The sequence below is a fragment of the Bombus affinis genome, chromosome 12 (assembly GCF_024516045.1).
Source record: "Bombus affinis isolate iyBomAffi1 chromosome 12, iyBomAffi1.2, whole genome shotgun sequence".
NCBI classification, from domain to species: domain Eukaryota; kingdom Metazoa; phylum Arthropoda; class Insecta; order Hymenoptera; family Apidae; genus Bombus; species Bombus affinis.
In genome coordinates, this window is record NC_066355.1 from 6,906,714 (window position 1) to 6,923,305 (window position 16,592).

The 16,592-nt window shown below is 37.5% G+C and overlaps 1 protein-coding gene and 1 long non-coding RNA gene across 3 annotated transcripts in view; one reads left to right on the forward strand and one right to left on the reverse strand.

Annotated features, from left to right (window-relative positions):
- The window catches only part of LOC126922648 (uncharacterized), an 85,485-nt gene that overhangs the window by 63,796 nt on the left and 5,097 nt on the right, over positions 1-16,592 (reverse strand). The gene's annotated exons all lie outside the window — the stretch shown is intronic.
- Positions 1-16,592, forward strand: part of LOC126922566 (neuropeptide CCHamide-1 receptor-like) — a 189,286-nt gene that overhangs the window by 13,680 nt on the left and 159,014 nt on the right. The window lies entirely within an intron of this gene.

The following is a 16,592-nucleotide window of genomic DNA, read 5'->3' on the forward strand; positions in this document are numbered from 1 at the left end:
ATTTGTTTCTTAATTAAATCTAGCTGTTACAAACCTTTGTCTGAATCAAAATCTTTGTACACGTCACGAGACATGGTTACACGGTTCATCAAATCAATAGTAATATGAGACTCTCGATTGGTATTAAGAGTGGAACAATATGAAAGGCAAAGTTCATCGGTTACAGCTATCTAGATGCTTCGACAGAATTGATTTTGGTGGAAACTGGTATCCAATAGTTGGCTTTATGTTCTTCCGGATCATCAGCTCGATACGTGGGAGGAAATCGCTCGATTAAAGCCTATTTGAACTCTCGGATTCGATAACTAGCTATTACGACTGTCAACTTCGAATTAAGTTGCTTCTCCCACGACTTTGATCTTTCGACCATTTTGTTTCCAATCGTTGGTTCGTTGGATAAGCGATACTAATGATTTTTTGATGAGAAGTTCGATAATAGGATTGCAGGTATGCAGCTATCGACGATAGCTGCAGACGAAGGCTGAATTTATGATGTCGAATAGTTGAAGCGCCGATCTGATGGAAGTTTGCCGAAGCGATTAGAATTTCGAAAGCATTACAAAGCGGTTAGTCATCTCTCTATCACTGAGAAATATGCAATTTTAATAATTGTAAAAATAAAAAATCTGGAACCTGTTGTTTTGTCATTTTTGTCATATTGAATTTTATTGCGTTATGGTACCCATTTTTTAAGGCTGATTTTATTACTACTACGCTTTGTATCAAATTTTTGGAAAATTTTATTGGATTGCAAAAAGGGATCGTATATGGCGCAATAAGGTTGATGCACAACTGTAGCATTAAACTTTTCTCCTATGAAACTAATTTTATTACTATCGTGCATCGAATGTTATTACAAAGTTTACAAATTTTCATCGTTATCGCATTTGAAAAAGAACCGTACAGGTGTAATAAGCTTGGTGTATCATACTAACGTCAAACTTTCTCTTTTGAAGTCAGCCTCTTGCAATTACGCTTTGCTTTAAATTTGTTTAAATGCCACCGCAGTCGAATGCAAAGAAAAATCATATACAAGTTATAATATGATTGTTGCATCGTTTGTTCTACTCTTAAGAGGAAACATTTCGAGTACTACGTTTCCAAATTGCGACAGTTGTTTCTAACGAATGAATGAAGATGACTTAACTGAACGATTAATAGACGTATTACGCGAACCTGCACATTCCCGCAGGAGATTGTCGTGTTTGTTCAGACACGAAACTTCTGCAAGGCGCGACCCGTTTGTTTGGCTTTGACGTTTGCATTCACGTCTTTGTGTTGTGCAACGTTCCCAGCAAATGGTCGCGGAAAAGATTTATCAACTAACATAATCACTGACTGGTTCGAAGTGATACAAACCTTATGAAACAACATTTGGCAAGATGAGATGTCCAAAAAGATTAAAAACGTTATTCTTATCATATTCGTTGGAATTGTAAGGTACATGGCAAACAAAATGCTTGCCAATTTTTTTTTTTAATTCTATTATTAATCAACACAAAGAAGAATCGTGCTTTTGAAGAAAATTTTTCATTTCTGGACACTCTATCGTTTCATTTTTTAGATTATAATGCATTTTATGAGTTAGAAGCTAAACCCACGATATAGTGCAATCGAGATTATACAGAATGATCTATATCTTGACTTATAGTCAAACAACTGTTACTAATGTTACAAAGTCTTTTGTAATAACTTCATCGTTTAATTAAACATCATTTTTCTACGATTTAATTCCAAATATATTTATAAGAATTAGGTATTCTAATGAATACTCTGTTTAAAAAAATGTGGAATGTATCGAAGAGAAATTAGAAACGCTCGAACAATCCATTGTTTTCCTGAGAGAAGAAAGGCACGGGCAATATTCGTTGCAGCCTCTTCGATTTTCGATAAAACGTCAAATCACCTTTGTATCCTACAGAAAATATTTCAACGATTAAATTTGCATCGAATTCGAAGCCGATGGATATTTCCGCATGATCGAACAGTTTAACGAACAGAAACTACACACTGCAAAACACTTCGTAGTAATTCATCGTTGGCTCGCAGTGTTTCACGCTTTCAACAACGGGTGAACGGGGCGATCTTTCACAACCAGATACACTTTTCCCCTTCTTGTTGGCCCGTGTCATCGTCACGAATTTCCAAAAATGATTTATAAACATACCTCGCCTTGTCAACGAATTATTCATCGAAAATCCATAAAGCGTCCAAAATATGGAAGGATCCAATTGGAAAAATCGCGTTTATTATTCCACTTCAGAAACATGAACGTCGTTCCACGAAGCTCCGCCATAACACCTGCTGTTGTCAACCTTTTCAGGAATATATCGTTACGTTCTTTCGTTTCCTTCCATCCATTGTACATTAATTTTCCTTTGGCCGAATAACCAACTTTCTTCCCATATATTTCGTTTCTCGATTATCCAACTTTAAACAGTCGTCTCTGGCCTGTTTTCTCCCTAATTGCCGAGTAGCCGTCGGCGTGATTGCAATCTGTTCCGGTCGTTTTAATACGAAAACGTCGGAAATCCGAGCGTTGAACGTGATATTAAAATTCCTTGGTTCACCACTCGACTATTTCCCTCCTCTTCGTCGAATAGCAAATACCAACCGACCGACGAAGAATACGCAATCAAAACGACCGGGCGAGTGTAAAAAACGTCTAGAAAGGTTGCCATTCGAATAAAAGCTACCAGGCGAGGCTTGGTTATCCCATGTTTCCATCCTTTGGGAACGTTATTTCATCCCGTTGCCTTTTTTCTCTTTCTCTCTCTCTCTCTCCCCGTCACCTAGAACGATGAGACGGCATGATATCAACGACGAAAAATGGATCTGTCGGGTGTAGGACGAACCTTTCGAACCAACACTTTGGGACAAACGTTTCGCACGAATGAGGGGAAGGAACGTTCAGAAGGAACAGTTGGAACGAATACTTGGAACGAACACTTGGAGCAAACGGTAGGTTGTTTTCACGAAAATAATCGGCCACCACGCTTCAATCTTGTTCTACAATCGTGCACCAAGTGTTCTTCCTATAATTGAATATCTCGTTCCGTTGTATCGGTGTATCGAACATCTTGAAGAGGCCAGGAGTTCTCTGGTTCTCTCTAACTCGCTACCGTAACACGATTGAAATATGCAGAATACGGTGTTCCGCGGTGGGAACAAATATTGGACGCTCGAAGTTTGGTATCCTCTACAATAGATGAAATGTAGATACGTTGGCAAATGACACGAATGTACCTATCAAATAAATTCCAAACTGTTCGGTATTTAAGCTTCAAGAACACCAATTCATCACACCGGCGCGCAGCGTTGGATTTTATTTGTCAGTTCGAAACAATACGTGCTTTGTTTTCCTTACGCTGCTTTGTTCTTTTTATTCATCCTCTTTGTTTCAGTAGCCCAAAGTAGGGTTTTATAGGTGGGTAATTGGAGTATTATACTCTTTCTTTCTCAAACAACAGTTCGTTTTGTTCGAAGTTTTTATTCTTCTTTGGAAGTAGGAAACGGATTAGGAGTAGTCAAGGGAATGTTTAGAGATTGCCAGGAACAGTCGGTACTCTCTTCAATTTCCTAAGGAACTATCCGCACGGTTCCCCGCCTTTATTTTATCGAAAGCTGAGGCACGTTTCTCAAACGAACACGACGGAGATCCACCAGGAAATAAACTTTGAAAGAGCAAAGGAACGCGACGGATCTTGGGACACGTCTTACTAAAGGATTCACTATGATTTCGTGTCGCTTTTACTGGCGGATATTGACGATGAATACTAATGCAACTATTTGATCGAATCGTGTAAAATACCTTTTGTCCGATCATCTCCATCTAATGTATTTTAATATACCTTAAAATAATAAAAGCTTAAAAATGTTCAAACGTTCAGTCAATTAGGATGCAATTCGTCCATAAAAATTACGATCAAAAGATTTGCTATGATTTCAGTAAAGTAAAGCATTTCAATTTTATTATCTCAGCTTTCTCGCGCAATAATTTGCAATTTTACAATTAGTCAACTGACTGATATCCTTAAGTTTATTTATCAAAGCTGCTGGTATAGACAATTACATAGTTCAAGTTTAAAAAATGTACGTAATATCGTTATTTTTCTCTGCTTTTCAATTTACGGAGTTCATCAGCATGGTTTTCAAGCGGTTAATTCAATAAAACATACTTTAAAAAGTTCTTTATCTTCAGACCGCTCGTAAACTACGAGTCAGATAAAGGAGGTACTTCTAAACTCACGCGAAGATTATTAACGCTGTTTCCAGCAGAATTATCCAAAATCCGGAAGTACGTCAACGTGACAGTGTACTTTATCCGAGAAGAAGATTATTTTTTATTTCTATAACGTCAGAACTATCAGAAGAGCCAAGCGATCAATTCATAATTCTTCGTAGACAAATTTCGTAAATTTACAACGACGCATTTTTTAAAGAATATTGATTAATTTCAACTTTGGTTCATTTCTTTGTATTATATATTTTTTCATCCTGATTCCTTTAATACGAGTTTCATCTAATTCTATACGCGATCCTCGTTAACAGATTATTTGCGTTTATAATCTTCCAATTTCACGAGAACACACTAATCACCGTCTCTAGTCATTGATTTGCCATTAATTTATACATTTTGGAAAAATTGGTATACCATTACCGCAAGTGCACATGGCAATTCAAATGGTTCCGTACAATAGCGTATATTGCCTATTAAAGATGTTAATTTATATTTCGCCGGCAGGCTTCATTTAATTACTTAATGGAGATATTGAAACGTCATATTGACATGCAATCTCGGTACTGCGCCGAATATCTAAATTTTGTGGCGTACTAACCACATAAATGTTTTCTGGAATAATATCGCAGTCTAAACAACAGAATGTACACTGGTGGCAATGCGCAACCCTCTATTGGCAGTTATAGAGGGTGGATCAACGCCGCCGACGGTCAAGAGCAGCCACTTTCTCAACTTTACGATCCTCCCGCTCGATGTTTACTCATAGCCTGGTGAAAATAGCTTTAAGACTACCGGAGGCTTCAGTTCGATATTTTTATGGGGGCCACCCTCAAGAAAGACGAAAGTCAACCTTACCGTCACACTAATTACGCAAACATCGCTGATGATTCAGTTTCTTATCTAAAACTGTTCTTTCAGTAATCGCGAGAAATTTATTTTTACGGTTAATAATTTAGTAAACAATAGTTGTGGACTATATAACGATACATATATGTAATATCTAAATGGGTCTTTATGTTGGGTAATGATGGATTATTATTCGAAGCAACGAAATGATTACAATGCTGTCGTACGTCTTATTTTCATACGCGGCTTTCGACTTCCCGATTCACACTCTCCGGCTTCTACACTCGCTCGCTCTCGCTTCTCACTCACACTGCACGCTTTTTGCATTCGTTCTCTCCGGCTTCTCAACTAACACTGCCTTTAGCGTTTCTTTGTCTTTTCTCGTCCTATCGGACACGTGTCCCGAAACGCCCGTGACCAGGGTCACGCAGCCCCTTTCCGCGAAACTATCCACTTGAAAGGACCGCATTGATGTACCCGACGATGCCGCGGCTTTCGCGACTTTGTTTACGGTTCGGCCGATATCTTAGGCCTTTTGTCCACGATATTACATATATATTCCGAACGAAGTTTGTTAAATGTTACATAGGAAAAATATGATAAATGCTTTTTTGGTGATTTTCTAACTTTTACGCTACTTGATGATCAAAAGGAAACGCTTTAATATAACGGTAGAATTTTAGTGAAAGTAACGATTTTTCGAATTCAAAGAAATCTCGTTTGGAAAGAATGTTTAAGACACTGCCAAGATGTGACAGATGTACTACAAATTAAAATGCATTTCTAGATTCGTTAAATATCAACTAACAAGTCGCTTGTTATCAAAACGTTCGTGTTCACAAAGTAAATAACAATTGATTAAACTGTGTCATTAACTATTTAATCCGAGTTCTTAACACTTAACTCGATTCTTCGAACGAGCTTTTCGAGACGCTTTAATTAAACGAAAAACCAGTGTTCCGTATTCACGTGACTTTCTAGTTAGCTCTTTGTACAATCTAGAATGTATTAATTAAGCCAGAAAGCGTAGAATTTGCTTGTAACTTTTGTTGTAATGTAACTTCCTCGGATGTAGAGATGGCGTTTTTAATTTACCCCCGTCACGATGCTAAACCGTAAACTCATTTCGCTCGCGTTTCCCTCGTCCATTGTTAAAGGTACGTAAATACCACTGTAATAAGAAATTTAATTCAATATGCCATTCCCCCACACGTTTCATTATGTTTCGAGCTTTCCATTTTCGCTTAAAGATTCTACAATGTCAATGATGTCCATCAAATTTTGATAAACTGGTTGAGAAAATGAGACGTTTAAAATTAATTTATCAACGATAGAAATGATATTTGCTGAGGGATAACCAGACAGAATTATTGGGGCGGCTTATTCGATTTCTCGAAAAACATACTGCCAAGATGTTTCTATATATATTACATATTACATACTAGTTCGTTGTCCGACGAATACAAAGAAAAAGTCGAGCAAACCTAACTAATCCTTCTACTCGTTATGGTGTAGCACAGTCAAGCTCGTAAGAGGGGTTAAGAAGCTTAGGTTAGTTCAACTTTAAGCCTATCGACATATTTCCTCAAACCAAATTGTTTTTTTTAACGGCATGGTATCTCCGTGTCTTTTGTGATTCTTTCGAGAAGATATCATCGTCTTACTGGGATTAAATTTGTTTAACGTCCTCGGAACTCCATTTTATCATCTACCTTTACAGTGAACGCGTCAATCGAGAAAGGATTGGTGGATTGAAAAAATTGCACTTGCGTGCGATGAATGGCGTTGACGCTTGACGGCCAAATATCGTGATATTTTTCAGTTTAAAAGGACCAACATCTTTCTCAATTTCCCGTAAACCTCTCTTTTTTCATTATAATATTCAAAATATTCGGACGTTGTGTTGTCACGAATTACTCAACATTTTTATCCTTAAATATATGATCTTTTAAGGTACATATAAAACGTCTGTGTCAACGATTTTGTGCCATAAAATCATAGAGAAATAGTTTTACAGGCCAGTCTCGTTTTTCTTTACTCGCGATTAAAAAAAGAAGCTACAGTCGTTTGAATAAAAATTATTTTATATTACAATTTTGAATTACGTATCCGAGAGATATAAATAGGTTACCTGATGACAAATTGAAACAATTGTATTCGAAATCCGAGAATTTCCGGAGTTTTTCTTCAATCAAGCTCCAAATAAGCGAATTAAAATATAGAATATTAAAACCAGCTGTGCCACCGTAATTATAATCAGTCCGGTCAAAGAAGCACCATTCATTCGACAGAATTATTAAGCTCCAGAAAAACTTGCACGATCACAGTTCTCTCAGATGATGACGGAAGAATTCAATTTGTTAAATTTGATACACACTGTAATCATTTTACCCATTTATTACAATTATCCTAATACGATGAATAACAAGAGATCAGAATTCAGGGGACTAGTTCAAAGGATAGGTTCCAGTACAATGGATATCGGCGAAGCTGGACGAGATTAGTAGTAGAAACCGATATTAGTCAGACGGAAGACAAAAGCGCTGACAGTGCCGTTTAGCAATGAAACAGAGGATTCTTTGTACCCAAGGGAGAGTGGACACTCGAAGACTGTAAATACTCGAAGACTGGATTACCTTCTCCTTTTCTTTCTTATACTGCAATTTCATAGAAACCGAGTCTGTAAAATAATCTCGGTTCTCCCATGCTGCTCTTATCTTCATATATCCTGTCGACCACAGATAGGAAATTTTGTTGCACACGCATATCGTCCGACTATAAAGATAGGTAATACAGTGGAATCTCACTTGTCCGAGTAGGGACCATGGGATTTCGGATAATCGAGCAGTTCCAATGAAAAAGGTTCACCAGCTAATCCTCTCTATTTCTTTTTATTAGTTTGGGTAATAGGAACTGTCCACCTTGCACGATTGAACTAATGATACTTTACAAGTGATCGATAATAATAAATTATAATTTTAAATGTAAATTTTGGAAATTGCATGTTATGCAATTATCTTATATCGCGTAAAACTGTGAAATTGTAAAAAATACATGTACAATTTGCAGCTTGTCAATTGGCTAATAGCATTAGGTTGCTAAATTATTCTGTATGGAAGAAAATTGCTTCCGCATCGCGTTCTTCCGCATCTTATTTACTTTTATTCTACTCGACAAGAACAATAATGCGGCGAGCAATAAACTCGATTGTGAATAAGTCTTCAAAATGAAGTCTCTTTTAATCGAATATTGATTGAAAAGTGTAATCTTCTCTGATGATTTGGAATTATACAGTCGCTGGAAAAATAAGACTATTTCTTTTCTGTTTCATCTCTATTCATGTTTCCAATCTCCATGGTTACTGACCGTTTACTTCGCGCGTTTACACTTAATATAATATTTAAAACAGTACTATTTTTAACTATTTTAACAGGAAGAAAGGAATCAAGGATTTTACTAATCGATTTGACCGGTTGTCCGCAACTAGCAATTATTTACAAATTTAGCAAGTGCAAATGAAACGAATAACGTTGCTTCGATTCGACCATGTGTCCGATGCATGATTATTTTGCCAACGCCCCAATTAGTAGCCCCCATGCGATTTCACGATTCTTCTTCTACGAAATCGAAATCGATCATCGGAAGTCGTTAAAACGTTGCTAATCTTGTGCGGTTCTTGATAGGAAATCCGAGTTTTTTCTCGCAATCTGCTCTCATCCATACCAACCACGTGTAATCCAATTCAATTTTCATAACTCGCGTCTTTGAAATAATTTTACAACTCACGGGTATTGTATCTGGTATAAAAGAACCACGTAATAACAAAACCTCTGCGAAATAACAATGTATTGTTACATCGGCGGGACGCACGTGCATCGTTTCGCTGGTATTGGAAAGAATCGTAGTTTGATTATTTCATTTGTGCCTGTATGGAGAACCACGAAACGAAGTAGAGCGGTGCAATGCAACGTTTTCAGAATTTTCCGCCGCAGTAATTAATCGATTTTCACCGGGTTTTATTAAAACTTGTTAGGTAACATGCGTGGTACCGTGCAACGCATTCTACACGTGCCTTTTTAAATGATACACGAGCAATTAATTATCAAAATATCCAGGAAATGTGGTGCTGTGAAGATTTCCATGGAAATTAACTTGCGTACAGGTGATACCGGGAAGATTGAAAATATCAATTCGACGAATTAATACCAACGATGTAAATTATTTTCCCAATCGAGTTCTATCTTTGCTTATTTAATTGAAAGTTAACTCGTGTGCTTCATGACGATCGTGATAATTCTAAATCCACAACTTTTCCGTTCTTCTGTGTGTAAGGATTCGAATATTCCATCATTCGACAAAAATGAATTCTGCTCTGTTATTTTGAGGGCTCTTCGCCCAAACTATATTTCTCTATTATTAGAAAATTTATCGAAAGTGAGAGAGGAATTATTATCAATAAGCGCGCCCCCGTTTCAATATACTATAATAATTTTTCCATATAGTTGAAAGTTCTTTTTTCTCGGTTGAAGCTAAAATAAAATTCAATTATCCAAAATTTAAACCGTAACAAAGTTAAATTGCAATGTAGAAAAAGCTCGAAAAATAAAAATTCTCTATTAGTTCCTCTTCTAAAACAAATAGGCGCGATTGTATTAATCGATAAAGCGAAATTTTTATGCCCCGGGGAATGACGTCGCAACGCCAACCGACTTGAAAATCGATAGTCGAAGCTTAATGACGCCAATGATATTCCACCAACGTACGTAGCACGTTCCACGAAACTTCCTAGTTCAATTTACGCACGAAAAAGACTGCTATATTCTCGAACGAACGAAATCGATATTTCCAAGCGTGAATCACATCAACCAGAGAAACTGTATCTATGCAGAATTTTATTAACTGCAGCCGTGAGTTGAAAGATAGAGAGAAAGAGAAAGAAAGAAAAAGAGAAAGGAAGAGATTGTCCAGAAGTATTTTACCCGTTTTAAATTGTAATTTCCATTCACGTTGCTAGATTGAACAACAGGCTTTTAGTAACAGCTGCCATGGACGCTAGTAAATTGATTAAACGAACGTTTTCTTCACGCATTCCCGTACCTTCATATTCCTGGAGTTTCATCTCGTTATTTTTAATGCGAATACTTACAGCTCGCCAGATTGTCGAATACTTAACCATCGAATAACGATCGTAATTTATTTTTCCACGTAAAAGTGGCTTGGAAAAAATATTCTTTGTCCTCGTTATTGTTGTTTTCTACTATATTACATTCTTAAAGTTTTGAAATTCCACTCAAAACGTACACGAAACTTTTTTCGAAATTAGCAGGTTCTGTTCTTTATGCAATCATATTTCGTCAGTGTTTACGATGTACTTTTGCCAAAATTACGAGACGCTAAGTGGTCTCTCCGCTTTATTATGTATTAATTCATGAAAAATGTGGACACGCGTTATACACAAGCTTTAGATAGCCAGGCCACTGTATATATCCTGTTTAATCCTATCACGGCCGCTATCGCACTTAGCCTCATTTAATGATCCTAAATGTCTTGGGCTTCGATTTACGAGGTGCTAGCTCTGTCTTGTCGCGTATGGATCCGGTCGTCGTAACGGGTCATCATCGGGAATAAATACCATTGTAACGTGATATCCAATCTGGCCAGCTTGTGATTGAAACCGTGTTATAAAAGGGTTTATAGTCAACCGGCTTTTATTAAATTATTTTTCCTTTTCCAGACGCGTCTCGTCAAATTCGTTTGGCCAAACTGTATCTCGCTTCAAGGTTCACGCGTATACGTACACCACGAATAAAAATATAGAGCGATCATAAAATGAGCCAGAGCTGAGATTTACACGTTTCGATTGCACGTTTCCTTGCAGATGTAAGGATTTTGGTAAGTGTTTTTTTAGAATGCGAGCAATATGAATTCGCAAAGAATGATATCACGATGAATTGGAAAAATACTAGAAACATACAAGAATGTTAGGTGTATTTTGAAAAACAGTTGACGAAAAACAGGTGGGAATTTTCGTGAGTCTATCTATTAAATTGTTTTCTAATGAAGAACGAATTTCATTCGAGACAAATTTTTATATTGTCTGTGCGTAACACATTATCGTAAATTGTGACTATACCGATAAGAGTCACTTTCGAAAGCTTTGATTTAGCATTCCGTTGATACACTGTTTGACTGCTGTTCCACACGGTTGAAGGTTCTTCCATCTTCGAATGAGATTTCGCGTCAACCGGGAAAGATAACGGCGTTCGAGCGAATCCCAGCGTGAAATTGTTGGATGATTAAAGTGGCCGGAGATCGGTTTACCGGCTCTCTGTCGAATTAAACGAGACACTTCGAGTTTAAGGGATGATTCAAAGTTTGAACAGTTTCATTACACCTTGTGTTCATCCGTTCTGAATATCTCGAGTGGGTAAAATAGTAGATAAGTGAATTCAATCGACAAAAGTTCAGTTAGTCGGATATTAAATAAAACTTCCTTCCAACAAATAGAGTCCAAGTGAATGAAATCCTGCTTCTACTTCTGCAGTTCTACTTCTGTTCCCAAAATTCTATTTCCAAAAAGTTTATTTATTTAAAAACAGAATAATATTTTCGAGTAATTTCTATATTTCTATATTTCTAAATTATGACACGTCGTTGAACCACTGGCGATGATATAAATTTTTAAAATCTGGGGCAGACTCTTACGTACGGCCTTAATTGTAGTTAGATCAATTAGTGACCTTGCTTAACGCTTTACGACCCTACTGAATTGTATTTCACCTACTACACTTATCGTAAATTGTCTCAAAGCTGAATGACGTCAGATTAATTGGCCCCCAACGACATGTTTTTTTGGAAAAAGGTACATTATTGCCAACGTACACATTGCTAAGGCGATAAAATCGGGAGAGAGAATGTAACGAGTCAACAATGGCTACCTTGGAACGATATCAATTGCGCTCGAGAGGCGATGAATCGTAAATTCGCGTGAACTATCCTTTACAGGCATAAATTTGCTTAAATTCCTTTGCCAAAGAATTGTGTACATGTTCGTGTGTAAACACGAGTTTGCATTGTCTTTCGTGGATCGAGGGACGCCAATAATCAAGTATGCTTTTACTATTATGCAGCTCACAAAAGACCCTTGCCTATAGTGCCTGAAATACTCGAATGTATTCCTTTTTCCACGACATTCGCGAGAATGCGCTCGCCTGGATTTATGTCGGCGCCTACTTGATTAAATTAACCGCATAAAATGCTCGCACATTTCCTTTGAATATCCTTCAATTGTGTTACATCCTTTAGGACATTTTCGTTCCAACCATTATTTTTATTGCCATGAAATTGGTTAAATATCTTAAGGTGAGATTGTCTCGTGTAACAACAACAAGAGTAGTGATTATTATGAATTTTCTTTTTAGTCTAACTATCGGTTACGCGGTAAATACTAGACCTTTTTAAGATATAAATAGATAGTTTTGAAGTACAGATGTAATTTGTTTGCTTTATTTTTAATTTAATGATAATTATTTTTCGGGTCATTATTATTTCCTTCCTCTACGTTAAGGCTGTCTCTATATAGTCGTCTTTGTCCGGATAATCCTCTCTAAATTCCTATAATCTTGGTGCTTTTGCAACACTAAACTCAAAGGAAACATAGCGACACATCTACTATCGATGCCATTAACAACCAAAGTTTCACTCAAGCTCCTCCTACTCATATTTTCTACGATACTGTACCTATTCGCGTAGGAATTTAGTAACGCACAATTGATACTGTTTTCTACGGAATTAAGAAATTTCAAGGTTCTCTTCTCTGATGAAATTTCCACATTGACTTTGTTAAGGATTATGATGGAATGAAACATTTGGTCAAAGCGAAGAGAAGTATCGTTAGCTGGAAACTCTGCTATCGGAAGCGATACCGGTGGAATTATAAGCATCAAAGCCACTCATTACGGTGGAATTATGCAGGCACGATAGAAAAAGGTATTACCACGAAAATCCACGTGTTCGGTTAACGAGGTCACCCAGCACCGCCGTTAACGTTTTTCACACGGCAGAAATGCACTCCTTTATATTCTCTTTCTTTCCGTGAATCGTGAATTTTTATTGATGGCGGTTTTATATAGCGTACATGAAGGTATAAGCAGCGAAAATCTCATTAGATCGCTGTTGGTCCATAGTATCCAAGTCGTTTCAAGTTGCTTGTTAAAGTGCGCGCAAGAATGTCGTCATCTCTTTGTTATCCTCTTATACATATACCGTTAGCTCAGCTTGAAAATAGATAAAAATCCATAATTGTTATAAAACTCCGTAAGTGCAATAATTCAAGTTCCGATAATTCTAATTAAATTTTGCCTATTCTCACCTATTATCGAAAGTGAGAGAGGAATTATTATCAATAAGCGCGCCCCCGTTTCAATATACTATAATAATTTTTCCATATAGTTGAAAGTTCTTTTTTCTCGGTTGAAGCTAAAATAAAATTCAATTATCCAATTATAGTTATGACTTCGAGATGGCATAGCTGTGGAGCCGGAGCCGAAGTCGAAGCCGCGATCGGCGCGAGAACGCGCCTTGTAAATACAATTTACACACGCTTTCCACAGCGTTCGCTGCGTCATCCGACAGTACGAGGAGGAACTGAACGCGTACATCATCGAACCTGGTCTAACAGTTACTTCAAGGAAGATCGAACAACTTATCTAAAAAGAAAAAAGAAAAAGTAATGAAAAACGAGGAATAAAAGATAAAAATGAGTTCGAGGAACGGAGCGAACGCTGACACGAAACACATACGTAAATACAAGAAACACAACACAAATACATTATATTTTTTATATGTCTTAAACGCTATTCCTTAACTACGCATCTTTTTTTATACTTGTATAAAGGCTTTTTTGTAGAAAAAAATAAAAAAAAACGTCGCCACCGTTGAAACAGCCGCCTGTGTTCTATTTCGACGTGTCTTTTCACCAATGACGATTCTCTGGTAGCTTCTCCATCTTTCGCTGTTCCTCTTCCTTGTCCTTAATTTCTCTTTTCCTTATCGATTTGGTCTCTTCCTGAATTACAACCATCAAGTTCTTACTCTAGGTCCCATGCCATTCGTGACCTCTGGGCGTTCGCTCGCAGCTACGTGAATATTCCTCCTCCTTTAAAGACGACCAATTTGTTTTCTTCTCGTTCAACAGACGCCTTTCTCCTTTCACTGTACCGATCAGAACCGACCGCGATGGTTCGTTCGCAGATCGCCTCTGGGCTCACGAGCTTCTCCAGCCTGGACATGACGTAAATTCTCACGAGCGGCGTTTAACAGATGCTCGTAAAGCGGATCGAAGAAGCCTGGACATCGGTCAGGGATTCGAAAGTGGCTTCGCTTCGCTATTCTACTCGCTCCAACGTGAGCGAGACTCTACTACGTGCGCACGTAGTGTACTCTTGATTTTGAATTATTACCGAATAATGTCGTACCTTTGAGAAGCAAATAATAATCAGTTAGAAGATTTCTAACGAACGTCATTAGAATTTTACAGACGATTCGACGAAATAGTATCTTGTGTTGACAGAAATTTTGTCTCGAGGTTTCAATTTTATCTCGGATAATGTATTTTTGAAAAACAAATAATAACCGATCAGAAAATTTCTACTATTAACGTCAATCGAATTTTATAAATCAATTCGACGAGATAGTATTCCGTGTTATCAGAAATTTACAGGAAATTTTTCAACTGTGACTCGACGTACGTAAGTCCGTAGCCAATGGAAACGTTTAGACGCTGAACAACGAGCCGCGATACGCCTCGTGAAATCGCTTACGCGTGTTTAGATTTCGTTGTTTGTGCAATCGGTACACGTAACAGACTTATTGAAGTCAGGCGCTAGAATTTCCTCCATTAGAAGAGCTGATGTGCCTGCCTTATGAAATCCATAATGTTCAATGGGAATGTCTGTCTTTTATGATGATCTTATTGCACTGTTTGAAAGCGGTATGATTAAATCGATAATATGGAAATTCTCACGAAATAGGAAATTCTTGTGGCTTTCGAAACAATTTCGATTTAGGATCGCCAGGAGTTCCGCGGCTCGGGTAATTAGAAATTGAGTAACGTGTGCTAGAATTAAGTAATCAGCCAGCGTCTCGACACAATGCGAGCCTGGTGCAATTAAACACGCCGTAATGAAGAATAAGTCGCGAACGCTATGCTACAGCTAAATTAAATCATCAAGCTGGATATTTCTCCGTATTCCTGCTAACGTCGTTGTGTTTAATCGAGCTGATTTTGCGCAAGAGAGCGTGTAACACATTACAGAAGAAAAATAAATATTTGATGTCGGCGAGATATCGTGGACAATAAAAAAAAAAAATACTATCGAGAGAGCGGAAGGCGTTAATAGTAAAAACGTGGAGGAGATATTGCGTGAAAAGGCTTGGAGCCTTTCATAGGATGTTCTTCGTTGCTCAAACACTACCAAACAACTTCTTTATACACTGTGAAACTATCATCTTCCATATTCATCTGATTGTTCAAAGGAAAAATATGAAATAGCTAAACAACAACAAGTTTGTATTCTGCGAAAAATGGAATAGGCACTGCCGTGTATCAGCGCAGCTAATCGAGCAGCTTCAGCCATTCGCAAGAAAAAATTAAAAAAAGAAGGAAAGAGAGATTCTCTGATGAGGGTCGGTTATGTAACTTGGGCAAGCATTACACGAAAGAGTCCAGGGAATGCAGGTCGTACTTGCAACTGTGGAACTTGCACGAGAGAAAAAAGCGGTGCAATTTTGATGGGCCCATACGTGCTCAGAAATTGTGTAAATGGCAGGGATTCGATTGCACAAACGTGTTTATCACTTCTATGACTATTACGGTGAAGGAGATCAGCCAGAAGTGATCCAGTCGTTATATTGCCTCACGATTTCCGCTCCAATCGACCGCGAAGGCGTCCAAGATTAATGGACACTATAAATTAAATCTAACGGAGGAAATTGAAACAGTTAAACCATTCTATTTATCGTTTTGAATATATGATTAAGCGGACGTAAACAAATGTGCGTTTCAGTGGCGATTTTCCGTGTTTAGTGAATCTATTTTAGACGTGAGACATGTATCTATATTTCAAGGTATAACTCGAGGAAAATAAGTTGATCCTTTAAAGATAGATGTAAGATTTTAAAGTTGGCAATAAGAAGTTAAGAAATTAGGAAATTTGTTGCACGTTGCTGAAATGTGACAAAAATTGAGTTGTTGGTAGCTAATGACAGAATGCAAAGTCAACATGACACTTGTTTATTGATTGCACGGAGATGTGTATGTATATATGTTACTTCCACCCCGAGAAAGGGAAGAAGGGGAGAAAGTTACGAGAAAATCATTGGCTTCCCGCGTGCGTCATCGCGTCGTCTATGAAGATACGAAGACAAACAGACATGAGCATCCTGTCCAACTACTTACACCTCACACCAAGTCGAACATAATTTACAGTACGTTCGTCTGTTGATT